This window comes from Prinia subflava, chromosome 5 (assembly GCF_021018805.1).
Source record: "Prinia subflava isolate CZ2003 ecotype Zambia chromosome 5, Cam_Psub_1.2, whole genome shotgun sequence".
Taxonomy (NCBI): domain Eukaryota; kingdom Metazoa; phylum Chordata; class Aves; order Passeriformes; family Cisticolidae; genus Prinia; species Prinia subflava.
The window spans coordinates 58,688,967-58,707,138 of record NC_086251.1 but is presented as its reverse complement, the minus strand read 5'-3'; the positions used below and the strand labels follow the sequence as shown (position 1 = coordinate 58,707,138).

Genomic DNA, 18,172 nt, shown 5'->3' with positions numbered 1-18,172 from the left:
GTGCGGTGCCCTTGGCGCGGTGCCCCCGGTGCCGCACACCCTTTGCAGCATCCCCAGCACGGTACTCCCGGCAGACCCTCGGGCGGCTCCCCGGCCGCGGTACCCCCGGCCGGGCAGCCCCGCCGGCGGAGCCCCCGCCCCGCGCGTCACTCCCGGTGCCGGGGAGGGCGGGCGGTGACGCCAGCGCGCCGGGCGGGGCGGGCGCGGCCCATTGTGGGCAGGGGCCGGGCGGGCTCCGCGCCGCGCAGCGCAGCGCCGCGCCGGCAGGTACGGCGGGCGGACCGCGGGCAGCCGGCCCTCCGCCCCGGCACGAACGGCGGGCGGACCGCGGGCAGCCGGCCCTCCGCCCCGGCACGAACGGCGGCCGGACCGCGGGCAGCCGGCCCTCCGCCCCGGCACGAACGGCGGCCGGACCGCGGGCAGCCGGCCCTCCGCCCCGGCACGAACGGCGGCCGCGCTGCGGTGAGTCCTCCGCGCCTCTTGGCGCTCCTCCCCTTTCGGTTCGGGGGGCTTTTGGCGGAGTGTGGTGCCCTTCTCCCGTACGCCGCGGCCGTGCCGGGGAGGGATTCGGGAGCGCCGGCAGCGGGGCGGGGGCCGGGGCTTTTCTGCCTTTTCCCCGCCGTGGGAGGGAGGAGAGCCCGCGTCCCACCGCGCCCCGGGCGCTGCGTGGAGAGCCCGGGCCCCGCGGTGCCCGCCCCGCTGCCGGCGCCCCGGAGCATGGCGTGTCCCCCAGCCCCGGCGTGTTCCCCGGAGTGTTCCCTGGCGTGTCCCCCGGCCCCGGCGTGTCCCAGGCACTGCCCAGCCCCTTGGGCGCCGGGCCGGGGGCGCCCACGCGGGGGCGTGGGATGCGGGATGCTGCTGCTGCGCTGCCTTCTCCATGGCAACGCCTCCGGAGGCTGCTGCAGCCCCGGCGCCGGCTGGCACGGCGGCTCCCACCCCTGCGGCGACTCCCACACCACCGATGTGACCCCTCTGATGGGGCTCCCGCGGGCTTTGGGGGGGTCTCAGCCTCCTGAGTGCCTCCCCACAGGCACAGCAGCTCGGGGCTGTCCCATCGTCTGTGTGTGCCAAGACTGGTGCCGGTGTCACACGTTTTGCTGCAGGCGTGCTCTGGTCCAGCCGATGCTTTGATGTGGGAGCAGGATTTTGGCATGTGCCGGTGTTGGGCTGTGCCTTGGCTACAAGCAGGTGTGTGGCTCAGGCACCAGGTGGGGAGGTCGAGTCTGGCACTGGCTGCACCCGCCCAAAAATTCTGGGAGGGAGGATTCTGGTCAGGGTCTGCCTGGAGGAGGGACACTGCCCTTGCTGTGTGGAGCCTTGAGGGTTGGCACCCACTGCCTTGGTGTGTGATGGCTGTGGTCAGATCCTGGTCTTTTGCTTGGCATGAAATCGTCAGTGTGAACAGTGGGGTTTCGTCCCTGGGGTCTGCAGTGCTCATGGCTTTCACACCACGCTGCCTCTTGCATTGGTGTGAAACAGTCTCTCTGCATCTTTAAGTGATCAAGGTTAATTTGAGGCAAGGACGGATGATAATGTGCCTCCTGACAAAAGCCACGTGAACTGACAGGGCTGTGCTGCCAAACTGGGGGCGAGGGGCTCCCGTGGAAATCAAAGCCAGGTGCAAGATCACGGGGTGCAGTCAAGTCCCCTTTTCCAGGTGCTGCTGGTTTTGACCAGGCCTGAGCACTGCAGATGCCCAACATTGTGCAGCCAGCCGGCTCCTCCCGGCAGCACGGAGAGGGAGAAGCCAGCGGTTTCCTTTCTTTCCCTCTCTAGAGGCTGATTCTGATACTGCGTACAAAATCAGGTGCTGGTGTGTATTAACGCCTCAGTGGTGAACCGTGGTGCAACCTCGTTATCCTCCCTTGCCAAAAACAATGTATTCCAAAGCTATCTGCCTTCCCCGCCTGCCCCTCTTTGAGTCCCACTAGGAGCAGATGGGTCCTGCAGCATCTGGACCTTTTTCCACGAGCGCTGGAGTTTGTTTTGGCGTGCGTTTCCCCCCAAAGCCCGCGGGTCAGGCTTCCACCTTGCTGTTCCTCGATTAATGAGTGACTCGCCCTGCTCTCCCCGTGGCCGTGTGCCGGGACCTGCCCCTGCTCTGTCAGGAGCAGGAAGCAAAAGCCAAAGTCCACGATCTCCGAGCGCCCAGCACTGTGTGACACCGGGACAGGAGGAAGCAGTGACGCTTCCTGGCTCTGGCCAGCGCTCAGCTGGTGTGTGCTGCCCTGACACGGCCCTGGGATTTTTGGGTCCAGCCAGCCAGGCGTGCACCCTGTTCCGTGGACTGGCCTCTGCCCCAGGGAGGCAAACAGGATGGGTGAGGTGTAAAATCAGCACTGAATCCGCTCCCCTGGGCTTGAAACGGAGTCAAACCGGTCTTGACCTGAGCTGGCTCCTTATCTGACCCTTTGTTTGTGGCAGGGGTGCAGGAGGGAGCAGGAAGGGACAGCCACAGCGGGCTGGCTCCTCCAGTGAGGACAGGTGAGACCTGGGGACAGCCGGTCTAACTGGATCGTGTTTATCTCCCTTTGCTTCTGTGCTTCCTTTTGGTTCCTTCCTCCTCTTTTTCCCGCGCTGTCATAGCACAGCTGAGGAACCCAAGGCAGTGGGGACGTGGAGTTATTGGGCAGCTGGGCTTCCCACTAATTCTGTTTGTCAGCCAGCCAGGAGCGTGGCTCCTCTCGCTCCATCTTCCTGCTTTGAGGTTCCCATGCACTGACCATCCCTGCTGTGTCCCTCCCTAAAGGCCTTTGGCTGATGCACTCGGAGCATCCCACCACGTGCCCAGGTTGCAAACCTACCTGCTGCATTTATAACCTGACCTGGTTGCATGGGGATCCTGACAGATGCACACCCAGAGCGGGTGGTCTTCTGCCCATCCTCCTCCTGTGCAGACACCCACTGAGCCTGTCCCGCATGGCCACTTTTATCTCTGAAGTATTAATAAATGAAGCCTGCCTATTTCTGTGAGCCTTTTTAAGAGGCTGGCGGGGCTGCCTTGAAGGCTTGCTCGGCACTGCAACTATTCAGAGCTTTTTTCCGCGTGTGCTCCAGCAGTCGATAAGCCCGGGCATCCAGCTGTCAGCTTTGGAGATTGCCAAAGCCTGCTCAACGACATTTCTGCAGGCTTTGCTCACAAATGAGGATTTTTTTGGACGCTTTGGTTTCTGACTTGATGCTGGTAATTAAATATCTTAACTTGGCTTCAGAAAGCTGCCACTGCTGTGGAGTGACTGGTGAGGCCATGTGAAGCAGGATGTGCTTGTTCTGCTGGAATTGAGTGTGACCTAACTATGATTCTTCAACCTGCAATTTATTTTCTTATAAAAATATACTTTTTTTATATAAGTAAAACCCTCTTAAAGGGGAAGAAAAACCTTGTGTTTTACTGCTGTGCTGTTAAGCTTGCATGGACCTGCTGGGACAGCTGTTTATTTGCAAGTCGTGGCAGCCGAATGCCATAAAATTCAAATCATGTCCACATTGATTTTTTCCCCCCTCTCTCTTTTAAGATAATCATATATGTACTTTTCACTCATGCAACACAACAGATGTCAGTGCCATGCTGAAGAAAAAGGAGCTGATCTGAGCAAAGGGCTGTAAATTGGGGCAGAAATACTGAATGCCTGATCCTGACTTGTGTGTTGGTTAATTTAGATGCTAAGTCACATAGATTTACTCACTCTGTGTGCTTACCATACTAGGGGGTGAGAGAAACAGCTAGTTAAGGGTTGGAAAGTCATTAACTATTCCAGCAGAAGCTCTTCTGAGTATTGCATTAGTTCCCTCACCCTTCATGACATATTCTTTGCGCAACCTAAACTAGAGGAAGGGAGTTGGAACTCGATGGTCTTTAAGGTTCATTCCAACCCAAACCATTCTGTGATTCTATGAATTCCAACTTTCTATTTAATGCAAAAATTAGAGGCTCCACAGCCCCTTGCCAGATAGATGTTGTAATTTGCTGTTTGCCTTTGATTCTTCTTTCCTTTCTTCCTTAATTGGGAGGAAAGCTGTGCTGGTGCCTGCTTACCCTCCTGCCCTATCAGGAGACCATTTGCACTTGGTATCTTCTGTCCTTGTGGCATGTCATAACGTTCTGGAGTACACTGAGGAGCCAGGAGTTCTGGGGTAGCCCAGAAAATCTCAGCTCAGTGAGTCATAAAGCTTTCAGATCTTTGTGGCCACTGAGAAGAAAACCAAAGGAGATGGAAATGAGAGAAGTGGCCTGGCACACCATGAGGACGTGGTTAGTTGACTGAAGAGTTTCAGGATCTGAGCTGACAGCACTCTGTTTTGTGATTGGTGTGGCCTGAACACCAGCCCACCTGAATTATAGCAAATTAGCCAAATTAACGCCTGAAGTTGTCTGAACATCTGGCCTGTGTTTTCCTCATGGTGGGGTTGGGTGGGGTCATTCCCAAGGGCATCTGTCCCATGCTGTGCCCAGGTCTGGAGCAACCTCTGTGCCCTCACATGAGTCTCTGATTACCCCATCCCATTTGTGCTCCCTCCTGTGTTCACCCCCAGCCCTTTTGGGGGGAATTCATGGTAAATGCATTAAACAGAGAAGGTTTGTGCTGCCTGGAGCACCTGGGCAAGGAGGCTACTCAGGTCCCTCCTGAGTCAGCCAAACTGGATGTGGTGGCCCAGCCTAGAGACACTCACTGGTGAGTCAGTGTGACGGTGACTCAGAAAGTTTCTCGATGTTCTGCTCCTCATGCCTGAGTTGCCTTGAGAAACTGTGTTCAAAACACTGACCCGCTGGAAGGGTGGTGTTGGACAGGCATGTTCTCACCCATCAGCTGGCTGCTTGTCATCCCAGTGCTGATGGGTGCTCTCCAAACCTCTCCTCTTCCTGCAGCACACGCCACTTTCTTCGCTGCTGCTTGGGGTTTTATTTTTTGTGTTTGGAGCTCTCTTACAGGCACGGAGGAAGCGCAGCAGCGCACCGTGGTGCTGTTGGTGTGAGAGCTGCTGCGTTGCTGGCTGCACACATCCTCTCTTTCCCAACCCAGAGCTCCCCGGCAGGGCCTGGCGGATGATTGAAGGGTTATTTGCCGTGCCAGACAAGTGGCTTCATGTTTCCCCTCTGCATTCCTGGGGCTGAGCGCAGTGCACAGCGATGTGCTCTCAGCTACGTGCTGCTTACCTGAATCATGTCTCCCCTGTGCACGCAGCTCGTGTGGAACTCAGGGCTCTCCCTGTCCGGGCTGCTCTGTCCCTGTGTCACCGAGTGCTTTTATGACAGGGCAATGCAATAAGGTGTGGAGGGTGTGGTGGAGGCTCACAGGAGTGTCCGGCCTGTCTGCGGCGGTGGAGGCGGCTGTGCCTGCTTTTACCACACCTCCTGAAGGAATGGTTTTCGGAAGCTGAACCCGGTGACCCAATTACCGACCTCTGGCTTTGGACTGTCGCCAGGAATTCTGCGCTGAGGCTCCTCATCCCCTTTTGTGCGGGCCCTGGGTGGAAAGCGGCCATGCCAAAGCTCAAAATAACTTGGCAACAGCCAGAGATCGGTGAGATAAAGAGAGGGGAAGGACCCAGTTAATCCACCTGACCTGTGCCCATCCCTAGGAGAGCGGAGGAGAACACAGTGGGATCTCCTGGCATTCCTTGCTCCCTGCTGCTGGTCTTTCACATGGGGCTTTCATCCTGTTTCCCGTGGGCTGGGCTGCTGGCAGATCCTGCCCTGGGGCAGCGTGGCAGGAGGAAGCAATTCAGAACTGTGCCATTCAGAGCGGGCTCTGGGGGCTGGTGTGTGAAACACCAGCAGCTGGGCTCTGGACCAGTATGCAAAACTGAGCTGGGAGCTTGGCAGCTTTTGGGGAATGCTCTGCGGGGTGTTGGTTCCTCTGGTGCTCTGCAGGGCTGGGGATCAGCTTGCCTCCCCTTCCAGCCAGCAGAGCATCCTCAGAGGTTGTAGGGTTGAGCATTTGAGGGCAAACTCTCACCAGGCAGGGAAGTCCTCACACAGTTTTTGGGCAGGAGCACAAGTGATACGCTGAGGCTGCAGGACAGGGGAGCAGGAGCTGTGCTCTGCACCTGGGAGCCAGCTTTGCACCACTTGGAAGGGAGGAGAGGACAGCACTTGTCATTAAAATCAAAAAAAGAGCTTCAGTATGGAAATGGGGGATGCAGAGGGGTATTGTTCAGGGGTGGGATCTGCAGCCACTCAGGTCTGAGGTGTGACAAGGAGAGTGCAGTGTGTTACAGGGGGGTGTGGAAAGATGTTTTATGTTGCTCAGGTGATTTTCCAGCAGCTTGGTGCCTGTTACAGGCAAACTCTGTTGGCAGGCTTTCCTCACAGTTCCAGCAGAGATTGAGGAACAGTCCAGAGACCATTTCCCCCACTCCAGATAATGCTGTAGCATGGCCATGGGCTCAGTGCTGGGGATGTTTTCTGGCTCAGATGGTTGTGGGACAGAGTTCAGTCCATGGTGGGTCTGCCCTGCTGCTGCTCCTGAGTGTTTCTTTTGTCCAGACCTTTCTGAGGCGGCTCTCTGGAGCTGCACATCCATCTGACTTACCTAGCCATTAGGTGGTTTTTGGTTTTCTTTTTGGTTTTTATTTTTGGTTTTTTGTCTTTTTTTTTTTTTTTTTTTTTGTCTGAGTGCTTGTTCTTTGCTTGGCCTCAGCATCAACTTAATGAATGGTGCTTAGAGGAGCTGTGAACTCATGTCCCATGCTGGAGAGTGTGTCAGCTGTGCTCCAGTGCAGCTGTTTCCTTCAAGGATGCTTGTGTGGATGGAAGTGGCTGTAAACCTGTTTGTGTAAAGCTTTCCCTGCCGTGACTGCAGTCATCCTTCGTGTTCCTGTTGTTCCATGCTGCTGCTTCTCCTGGAAACCACAGCACTTTCTGAGGGTCAGAAGCTGAGGGTGGGGGAGATGTGTCAGGGAAGGGCTACCCTTGTGTGCCTGGCTTCCACAGGAATCGCATGCAAAGGACGCTTCGCTGGCTGAGCTTTCCTTCCCTCTGCCCCCGAGGCACGAGGAGTGTCTTGGCTGGTGTGCCCAGTGCAGGGAGGAGAGGCTGCTCTCTGCCTTGATACCAGGGTAAGCCTTTAGGATGCCTGGTGTTTTTCAGCTGCCCTTCCTGGCTTGGCACTGCTCTCCTTGCATATCCCATGCATCGCTTTCAGCTGCCGTGCCTCTGCACAGGGGCACCGCCCAGCCTGCTCATGGACAGCCTGGTGTTGGATCTCATCCTGCAACACAGGGAAAAAGCCCCACGGTGCTGCCTCCTTGGGTTTTCATCTTCCATCAAGTGCAGGGCTGCTGCCCCATGTCTCAAACTCCATGTAGGAGACAGCAGGGTTAAGGCTGTCGAAGCTCTGGTGTTGTTTTGTGGTGCCGGGTGAGCGCCAGGCAGGAGAAAAGCTGAACTTGCAGATCTGTTCCTGGGTGCTCTGGTAAGTCATGCCAAGGACTGTTTGAACAGAGCTAATCCCAGGTGTCTCTGGAGCAACCTTGTTTACAATGCCAGCGCTTCAAATGGGTGTTCTGACAGAAACTTTACGCAAGCCATTTGCTTACCAAAGCTCCACGGGTCTGGGAGATTGGTTTTCAGTGTGCCATCTCCTTGTCCCAGTGTTTTGGGGACACCCTGCAAAGAGACTGGAACCTTTTGGGGATCACTTGGATCCATTTATGAGCTCCATCTATTTTTCCATGGGGAGTGCTGCTGGCAAATGGCATGTGCTGGTGGCTCTGGAGCCACAAGAAATCCCTGCCCATTACACAGAGCAAAAAGATGTTGAGGAGAATTTTTGGAGCATGCTAAATATTGTAATCCCTACAGTCTGTCTGCTTTTGGGGCTGGGGCTGGAACTGAGCCTTTACTGTCATTATTTTTTTCCCCCATTTACTTTTGTATTAAATGCTCTCTTCCACTTCCCAGGTTCAGCAAAATTTGTCAGTTCTTAATTGATGCAGTGATGGTCACAGTTGTGTTCAAACTGCAGTGGTGTGTGACAGGCTGTGATTTGGGTTACCTAGTCATGAAATTGTGCTTTTCCCTTAGCTGGCACACTGGGACTTACCTTGCATTCAGGCTTTTCAAGCTGTTCTATAGCGTGACAGCTTTCATCCTGAAAAAAAGAGAGTAAAGAGGGACTTTAGCCTCAAAATTCTCTGCATTGATTTCCAAAGGATTGCTTGTAGTTGCATCACAGGAAGCTTTGTTGGTTTTGCTCTGGGGATGAGGCTGAGCTAGGTGAGAGACGTGTGAGACAGTGGTGATGATGTGTCTCGCAGCTGTAGCTCAGTTGCCTCATGTTCATGTTTTTATTTTACCTTTGTCTTGTGGTTTGGGCTGTGTTTTTCGTTCTTGTGAAAGTCAAACTGAGACTTGGGGGTCTGGCATCCCCAGTATGCCATGGGATGTGGGATAATTAAGGAGGGACCCATCCCTGAGGATGGCAAGACTTGAGGTCCAGCTGTGGTAATGCTGTGTTACAGTGTGTTCTGAAATGTGTGCCCCTACTCTGGGAAACTGACTCCAGGCAACACCGAGTGGGGGCAAAAGACCTGTGAAAAATGGGTGCTCATTTTTCCAGGGGGGGAAAAAAGCCAAAGAAAACAAATCCAGCAGTCGCCTTGTCAGATATGTCACGGGAATGTCCTTATCCAGCCCTTGGGCTGGATTCAGTGCTGCTAATTACAGCTTTTCTCGCTGCTGAAAGGAGAAGTTTGAATCTGTTCACCCTGGGTTTCCCACAGCAGCATTTTGGAACAGCACCAAGCTCGTATCTCCATGCCTTGAAGCTCCTGTCCAGCGCCAGAGACTGGGCCCTGTTTGCCTTGGATTTGTGAGTGCCCATCGTGGCTGAAGGTCTGGGAAAAACCCCTCTGTGTCTGTGCACTGTTCTGAGCTCACCTGCTGCAGAAGGCCCTGCAGAGGTGCTCTGGAGCTCAGGGGGTGTTGCTGTAGCAGTCCCAACCACAGCACTGTGATCCTTTCTGGTGCTGGCCCTGTTTTTGGCTCTGTCCTGCTGAAGGATCTCGGCTCTGCTCTCCCTTGGGTGCAGTGCCTCCCGCCTAGCAGGGCTGGCTGGCTTTCAGGGAAATAAGCAGGCCTTCTCTGCTGGAGCTGGGAGTCCTGGGCTGCTGCACCAGGGGAGAAGGTTGTAACCAAACAACCCTTTCATCGCCTGCCTCTACCTGTGCTGCCACTGCAGCTGCTCTGGAGCTGGGCTCTGTCTCATTTATAACACGCTGCATTCGGGGACAGCTTTATGTCCTTGTGTCTAAATCCTCGTGTAGCTCCAGGAGGGGACACCATCCCTAACCTTTCCATTTTGCACGTGGCTGTGTTCCTGTTGGAAGTGCAGCATTGTGGAAGCCTGTGGGATGCTGCTGGTGGGGCTGTGGTGTTGTGAGCCCGTGGCACACACCTGGGCAGAGCAGCAGGGCAGGCTCTAATCTGAGCTTGTGGGATACTCAGTGCTTTCCCAGCGCCAGCTCCAGGCCATGCAGTGCCCAGTACAGATGGATGTTCACAGCTTGCCAGTGCTGGTCTAACCCCAAGCTTATTAAAAGCCCACAGGACCGTGTCTTCCCCTTCCTCCTCCTGCTTCCTTCCCCCTCCCTTGGCTTTTCAACACCAGGTTTTGAATAAATCATCTAGGATGTGATCACACAGGAAATTCGCGAATTTATTTATTTATTTTTTTACAGCCAAGTTCGGAAGTGAATTCAGCTCTCCAGGGTTTCAGTCCTGTGCTTTTTAATCACGAGGTTCCCCATCCTTTCTACTCTGTCACTTGTGACGTGACGTCTCCTTGGCCGTGTAAGCTTTTCCCCTGCTTCTGCCTGTCCACAGAAACAATAGCTGCTGGAAATGCCCTTCAAGAATGGCTGGGGATTGCCTGTGGAAAAGGCAGATTTAATCTATGTTAGGTCTTTTTGTTGTTGTTTTGTTTACCGCTTGGTTATCCTTTTCCTTCAGAGAAAAGCAAAGCCCTTGTTCTTGCACCAGAACTCACCACTCGTGATGTGTTCCTCGCTGGAAGTAACACAGCTCAAAATCCTGCATTCCTTTGTGCATCTTTGCCTTATTTTTCTTTTTCTTTGTGGGTGGGAGCTTAGGGAGTATAATGGGCAGATTAGCAACTGTATTTGTGGAGTAACCCATCTTTGTGCGGGTCTGGCTGGAAACCAATTAAGCTTGTCTTGATCTCTAAATGAGATTTTTGTCGAACGCCTCACCCAACCTCCTTCTGCATCCATTAATAGCAGGGTGGGATGGAAACAGCTGAAGGAGTGGAGATGGCGTGTTGGATAAACACAGAGGCGTTGGCCGCGGGGAGGTTCCCGGGATGCGTGCGAGCTGCTGCCTCTTTGTGTGGTTGTTTTGTAGCTCTGCTTCTGAAACTCGGGATTAGGAGTGTTTGACTGCAAGTGTGCAATCCCCTGCGGTAGCAGGAGCAGGGTAGGAGGGAAAAAAGCTGCTGGATAGAGGGAGCATCCCGTGGACTTCACTACTGGGACGTTCCTGGGGCGAGAGCAAGGATGTGTTTGGGAGCTCCTTGTGACTCTGAGCTGCAGGTCACCCAAAGTGCCTTGGCCTGGTTGTATCTGCCTGGTCTTAGGTTGCTTTTCAGCCTGGAAAAACCCTGTGGCTTTCCAGGGGGACACACGACCTCGCCAGGCTGGGGGTGTTTGCTGCTGCTGCGATGAAAGCCAGTCCGGGAACGGCGCTTCAGTGCAGCGTTTGTGAAGAGAAACGATGAAGGAAAGATGCCTTTAATCAGCTGTGCCTTCGGGGAACCCTTCTATCTCTGTCCCAGACACTTTCTGCATCAAGATAAGGTTGCAGAGCAGCTGGATCTGTGCTCTTCCTTGGGAGGTGTGGGAGGGGGAAGGGCGCTGGGATTTCTTTTAGGGTGCGAACACTCATTGTGATCGCTTTTATTTGTAAAGTAGCTGCAGATAAGCCATGTACAGGTGGTACCTTCTTCCCTGCGTGCCTGGCCTCGCTGTTACAGACAAATGATGGCAAGAGTGATCTCAGGGAAAGGGGGAAAAGAAAACACTGAGTGAACTTGGAGCTGCTGCAAGTGTGCTGTGACATGCAGCAGACCACCCTTCTGCCCCGCTTGGTCCTCTCCTAGGGGTGCACAAACCAGCTTTTCCCTGCATGTCTAGAATTTTGCTCTCCATCTCCCCACTCCCTAAATTCCAAAAAATCCCTGGGGTTATTTGTGGAAGTGCTGCTTTTTGTCTTCACTCAGTGTAAAAGTGCCCAATAAGATATGTGGGTTTAAAGACATGGAATGCTGTGCTGAAGGCCATGTTCCTCATCAAGGAGGTCATGTTGTGGACCCTGAGATCACAGCATGGCCAAACCCAGTCACTTTCTGTGCTGGGGAAATTTGGGTCAGCTTGGGAATCCTGAATCTACAAAGATGTGGATGAAGCAAGTGCCTTCCAGAGTTCCATGACAACTGCAAAAGCCTCAGAAAAATGTAAAACTGGGATGACTGGAAGATGGTTTCAGTGCTTGGGAGTTATGGCAAGAGGAGCTGGAACAACCTCCAGGACTGGTGCTGTTTTGCTTTTTTGGGATGCTCTTGTCTGGAAAGCTGCTGAGTTTTGATGCTGGTGAGACAGAGAAATACCTGGTGGCAAGGTGTCCCCCCAGCTCCATCGTGCTGTTGTGGGGCTGAGGCGGTGTGGTGCTGTGATCTGATGAGGCATGGCAGCCGTGCCCCGTGGAGATACCATCTCCTGGGAGGAGGATGTAAAAATAACCACGTCTTTGGCTGCGTCTTTGAGTTGCGTGAGACTGCAGCAAAGGAGGTGGGGGTTGAAATGATATCCATGGAAAGCAGGCAGGAGAAATGAGTCTTTTCCTGGAGGAAAGATCTGAAGGAAAGGTCTTCAGGACCTTTCCCTCTCAGGGAAATGTCCTTGCCCTCCTGTACTGTGCTGGGATGCAGGAGACACACTGGAGCTGGGCTCTGGGGTGGTTTCAGAGGGTCCCCCATTGTTCCCTGTCATCCTCTTCCTCGCTGTGGGCTGAAGGAGGTGCAGCCCCATATGGGTTCCTGCACCTCATCCCATGCCGTGCCTCCAGGGTCCAGACAGGTGACACAAACTTTGCCAGAGACTGTGTCCTGCCCAAGGCTTTGGAAACCTGTTGGACCCATTCTTCCACCTCTTTGCTTTTCAGAGCTTTTATGGAGCAGGTCTGCTCCTCCATGAGGGACCACTAAAGTGGGAGCTGGGAATAAATCTGTGGGAGTTGCGATGGATGGCAGGCAGGCACTCCCGGTGCATGCAACCTCAGCTAATTTCATCTGCGGTGGACATGATCTCCTTTGTCTTCCAGTTGAGCTAAATATACCCTTTGGGTTGTGGTTATGGAGGCTAACTCCCTTTTTGGTTATGGCAAACACACTGACATGGGATGCAGCTGGCTGCCTCTGGATGGAGCCGGGAGAAGAGTGGGACTGGGACATCCCATGGCTGAGACTCTGCTGCTTAGCTGTATCTGGACCTGGGCCAAAGTGTGAGATGCTTGATGGGCTTCTCTGTGGAGGGCTCCAGCTCCAGAGTTTCATGTGACACAGGTTTTGGAAGCATGAGGAATTCCAGCATAGCCATGAGCTTTCCATCGTCTGACAGGTTTTAAAGTTTAGTGGCTGAGCTGCACCTACCTGGGCATGGCTGGTGGCTTCAGGACAGAGAGAAGGTTCCTCTCCATCTCTCCCATAAGCAGCAGCTCTGTATTTCTGGATGCAAAGGAAAATAAAAAAGCTGTTGGTCAGCTTGAGCAGCTATTGGAGGAAGTTCTAGTCTTGGAAGGCAAAAGGGAAATTTAAGGCCAGTGGTGAAATTTAATGTCTTAGTCCAAAGGTGCCACCTGGGAATGTGTGTGCCTGGGATTAGCACAAAACACACAAGCTGTGTGTTGGGGGGATGCCTGTTTGTACCCTGTCCTGTCTGTGGGGTGTCTGTCTGTCTCTGCCAGAGCTGCTGGGTGGGTCTTTGGTTGCTTTATCTCCTGAGGTTTGTCCTGTGTGACAGCATCTCAGACTCTTCTGTGTTTGGCCTCACAAGGGTCCTTGAAAGACCAGAAAGTCACAACGAGAGGTAAAATGTGCTGCTGCATCTTCCCTGCCATGCTGGCCTCAAAGCCAGTAGTCACTTAATTTTTCAGCCCTCACTGTTGCTGGCCTCAGAGGAGCCAGGAGAGCAGTTCATCAGGAGAGCTGTAGTGAAATGTGGCTCCAGGGTCTCTAATGCTGGCAGCTTCTGAGTTAAATACCCCGTGTCAGCCATGCAAGTGCCTTGTGCAGGTATTTGCTGGAGGCTGGCAAAGCTGTATTCCCCCATTAAGCCCCCCATTCCTGGTGTGTAACCAGCTTATCTCTGAGCAGCTGGATTTAACCCTCTTATCCTCCTCTGTGCCAGCCCTTCACACTCTCCTGCTCCTCTGTCCCAGCATGCTGGGAAAGGCTTGGATGACTTCCATGGGAAATGGGTGTTTGCCTTCCCTGGGATGATTACCTCTGTTATTTAAAAAGAAACAAAACAAAAAATGCACCAGCAAACTCCTGGATTGGGATAATTAAGCCAATTGAAGTGTTTAAGTTTAATTAAATATATGTATATATATGTCTCACTATGATTCCTAAAATAATGAGCCACTGACCTGCTTTATCCCTGATTTGACTTACACAGGGGAGGTAAATTATCATGGAAGCACAGAATATCCTGAGCTGGATGGGGCCCTTTGGGATCACTGATCCCAAAGGGTCCCATCCAGGCCTGCACAGGGTATCCCAAGAATCCCACCCTGTTCCTGAGAGCATTGTCCAAATGTTCCTTGAGCTCTGTCAGGTTTGGTGCTGTGCCCACTGCCCTGGGGAGCCTGTTCAGTGCCCAAACACCCTCTGGGGGAAGAACCTTTCCCTGATATTCAGCCTAAACCTCCCCTGACACAAGTTCCATCCTGTTCCCTCAGGTTCTATCACAGGCCACCACAAAGACAAGATTGGTGCCTGCCCCAACTTTTAGATAAAAGCAGGAGAAATCAGCTTCACCCTTGGAAGATCAGCTCCTTGTTGTCTGTGGCAGTGCCCGAGTTTGTTAGTTCAGGGAAGCAGAGAATTGCTCTCCAGGGGCCAAGGCAGTTTGTCCTTCCTTTCCTGGTGTCCCTGGAGCAGAGCAGCTCTCCACTGTGGGGCAGAAGGTGAGATTTCACCTCCCTGCCCTGTCCATGATCCAGGAGGATGCAGGGGAGCCGGGAGCTGGGAGGAGGCCAGGACCACACCACACCAGAGATATGGAAAGCCACCAGCATTTCGCTCTGCAAATCCAGTGGGGTGGGAGTGGCAGCCCCTCAGTGGTGGCTGCAGTGAGCAGATGAGACGAGACAGGTTTATTTTATTTATCAAAGCACTGATCAGTGCCGAGGGCAGGGGAAGGGGCGAGGCAGGGCGGCGGTGCCTGCCCTCACCGGGGCTGCAAACACAGCTGTGTGTGCCCTGCTAACCCGGTGCTGCTGGAGCCCCTGCCTCACACTGCTGCCAGAGATGCTGCACTTGTTGTTAATCTACTGAGATAATTGTAGTTTGAATGTTTCCAGCGGGGGAGTTCACAGGAGGAGGAGGCGTTCCTAGAAGCCCTCGGTGGGTGCCATCCAGCAGCCTGACTCAGCGGCGTGGCTGGGGATGTTCTAAAGGGGTTGGTGCTGATTTTCAGAGCTCTAGGAGGTGGTAGGAAGACAAGGGAGCACACAGGCAGTGACCTGGAGCTGTGGAAGAGCATTCTGAACTGTAGTTAGCAAAAGAGGTGGTTTGGGAGCGGGGTGCTGCTGGACCCGTGGTGGAAGGGCAGTGCCTGACCCTGGTTTGGCTGATGGGTGTGCAGGTGTTTTGGGTTGAAAAATGTAACCAAAAATGTGTATTCTATTTCCATCTGTTGAAATCTGTTGGGAGATATTGCTCTTCTCTCCTCCTCCACCCATCCTTCTCTGAGGGACATCACCTGTGGATGGGCCATTTAAGGCCTCTCACATGACTGATAACATCACCTCATCCCATTGTGAGATGCTCCACTCAGTAGGAGGAGCCAAAGCCTTTCCACCAGCATAAAACCAGCAATCCCAAACACTAATGCAGCTGGTTTTCCTCTGAATCCTTGGAGGAAGACTGGACCCATCTCGCCAGCACTGGACCCTTTTTTTTCTACAGGATCATCTCTACCCCAACAGAACCACATCTGTTACTCCAGCAGGATTTATTTGGACTGCTTCCAACCCTTACAGCAAGGTGTCAGGTCATATCTCTGACTCTGTCAGGGTTTTCTAGGACTTTTGTTTGTTTGCTTGTTTGTTTTTTGTACTACTGCACTTGTATTTTTTTAATATTCCTAGTAAACAACTGTTATTCCTATTCCCATATTTTTGCCTGAAAGCTCCTAATTGCAAAATTGTAATAATTTGGAGTGAGGGGGTTTTTACATTCTCCATTCCAAGGGAAACTCGGGTTTCCCCTGACAGATACCTGTCTTTCCAAACCAAGACAGCAGGGAAGTGCTGTAGGTGCATAAAAGCTGGGGAAATGTTTTGTGCTGGGGGAGTGGGAATGCTTCTCTTGCCTTTTCATCAAGAAGCTGTAAAATGGCATCCAGCAGCTCTTCAGCCCATGCCTGGAAGCCAAAGCCAGGTGCATGCGATCCTGAACAAGGCACATCTGGATGTTTATTTATATTTGAGGTGCATTTGGCCACTGGAACAAACACTTGCAGAGAGTGGCCTTAGCCTTGGCTCAGCATGCTGCATGCAGGCCACAGGTAGCCCTGAAGGGAGTTTGAGCTTGATGAAAGCACATCAAGCCATCAGTAGCAAGAGAAGCAGATAAGATCAACAAGCTGCAGTGTTTGGGAGCCCCATACTCCAGGAGAAATCGCTTTCAGAGCAAACACTTCCAATGTAGCTTCACAGGGTTGGGGGAGGACAATGCAGAGGAGATCCTAATGGATCTGTGCCACATCTCACCAGGGAGACAGTCCCACAGTGAGGAGACCCTGGAGGGGTGGCTGGGCCAGTGTTTGGGAAGCTGTTGGGGGCAGCAGCCTCTGTGTCCCATCCCAGCTGGTGGCTGCAGCCCTGTGTCAGCCTGCAGGTGTGGATGGAGTTTCTGCAGCTGTGAAACTGATGTCAGGCAGTGTTTTTCCCTGTTTGCTTGCAAAAATCATCTGTTGGCTGTGCCTGCTGTGGGGCAGAGAGGTGGGGACCAGGTGAGCTGTGACACAGATCTGTGGTGGCCTCTGTGTTGCCCTCTGCCAGCCCCCCGAAGCCCTGTAAGAAATGCCTGCTCTGAAAAAGTGATTTCTTCTGGAGTGTGGGACTGAAATGACTGCAGTGAACCTCTCACTGCTGAGGAGAGGCCTCGTTTTGTCTTGTCCCGTTGGTCTGAATGAAGTAATTTATAAGGACGTTTTCCATGAATCAATAAATCCATGCTTGCTGCTCTGCCTGGGAGGTTTAATGTGCTCTAGATACTGCACAGAGTATATCTGTCCTGAATTGCACTGCCAAGTTCTGCTCTTTGGGAGAGGATGGGGATACAGATGGATCCTCTGGGAACATGCTGCCAGCATCTGATGGTGCCTGATCCCTGTTAATTGTGCACCTCCTGGTGTGGCTAAAGGGTTCAGGAAGGGTGTAAGAGCAGTAGTTTCCCTGTGTGTAGAATTTGAGGGTTTGGTCTGTTGTGCCCAGAATTTCCTGATGTTACAGATCCTGGAGAAATTGAAGCCAAAAAAAAAAAGGAGGGGCAGGATCATTGGCCTTTGAAGTGAGGAAATCTGGGTTGCAGGTAGATTTTCCTTCCACATCTCTGAGTGGTGCTTCCTCTCCAGAGGAATTCAAAAACTCCTGTTGCTCTGAGCCACGTCCCTTCCTAAAAGCTGCTTTTATGAGCCCCTTGGAAGCAATGGACATGTGATTACAAAGCCTGCCAGTGGATCTGCCTGGAAAAAGAAGGTTCAGAAACACAGCTCCGCTACACATGGAGAAGTCAAAGATAACCACAAAGCCCCCAGTCCTGACTTGTTTCCCTGGGGATTTGGGTCGTTCCTCACTTGATCTTGTGCACAGTGGGTGTTGTGAGGGCCTCTGAACTGGTGGGGCATGGACTGGGTCCGCTGTCCCTCTGTGAGCACCTCTCCATCCTGTTCCACCTGCCTGGCTGAGCCCCCAGGGACCCCTCCAGTTCTCTTCCTGAGAGCTCCAAGATGATTTTATATCTCTTGGAGGTCAGAGCTCAAGCTGGAGAATCCAGAAACCTTCCCAGAGCCAGAACATGCCGTGGCAAGCGGGTTTGTGCCTGCTCTCTGCTTCTCATTTCCTTCGTCTCTGTGAGAGCAGTGGGGCTGCACATGGGGTTTCAGCAGGGTGTCCCCTCTTTTGTTCCTGTATATTAGAAAAGTCTGTGCATGTGTTTATATTTAAAACCAGTATGTATATATTTCAACATGGCCCTTTGTGAGCTGTGCCCCTCAGGACTGGTCTGGTTGGATGAAGGAAGGATGTAGCTCAGTGCCTGCTTGCCCTGGCAGCTGTGTGATGGCCCTGCTGCTCCAGCCATTCTTGCACTTGGAGATAACAGGTGCTGGCAGGGAGTGATCCCAAACCTGCTCAGACCCAGCTAGGAGGGCTCCCTTTGAAGTGAGCGGGCTTTGGAAAGCCTGGCAGCACCAGTGGGGAGGCTCTGGTGCTGTTATTTGTATCACAGCCTGGGCAGGCCTTTCCATCAGTGCCCATCCTGCATTTTGCATGCCCTCTTTCCCACATGCTTGCTGGTGTGTTGGAATGAAACAGATGCAGCTTCTGGTGGCAGGGCTGGATGTTGGGCTTGTTGCCCATCCTCTGGGACAGCAAACACAAGGTCAAACAATGGCTGTGCCAACAGCAAAGTGGAGCAGCCATATAAAGTTGTCATTTTAAATAATTGCCATCATGGTTTCTCCTCCCTTTCTTCCACCCCTTCCCCGTGTTCTTCCCCATCACTGTCTTTCCCCACCCACAACCTGGGGGCTGCCTGGGTCTCTCCAGGATTTATGTGAGAAGGGAAGTGTTATGTACGTAATTAAACTGTCGTATTGCTGGATGGAAATGGGATTTGGTGCTTACCGCTGTGACTCTTTCTCATGC

The 18,172-nt window shown here is 53.2% G+C and overlaps 1 protein-coding gene across 1 annotated transcript in view; it reads left to right on the top strand.

The window, feature by feature from the left end:
• Positions 1-229: 229 nt before the first annotated feature.
• The window catches only part of DAAM1 (dishevelled associated activator of morphogenesis 1), a 93,060-nt gene continuing 75,117 nt past the window's right edge, over positions 230-18,172 (top strand). Inside the window, exon 1 of the mRNA XM_063399583.1 lies at positions 230-462. The gene's annotated coding sequence lies outside the window, so the exon portion shown is untranslated. The remainder of the gene's footprint in view (positions 463-18,172) is intronic.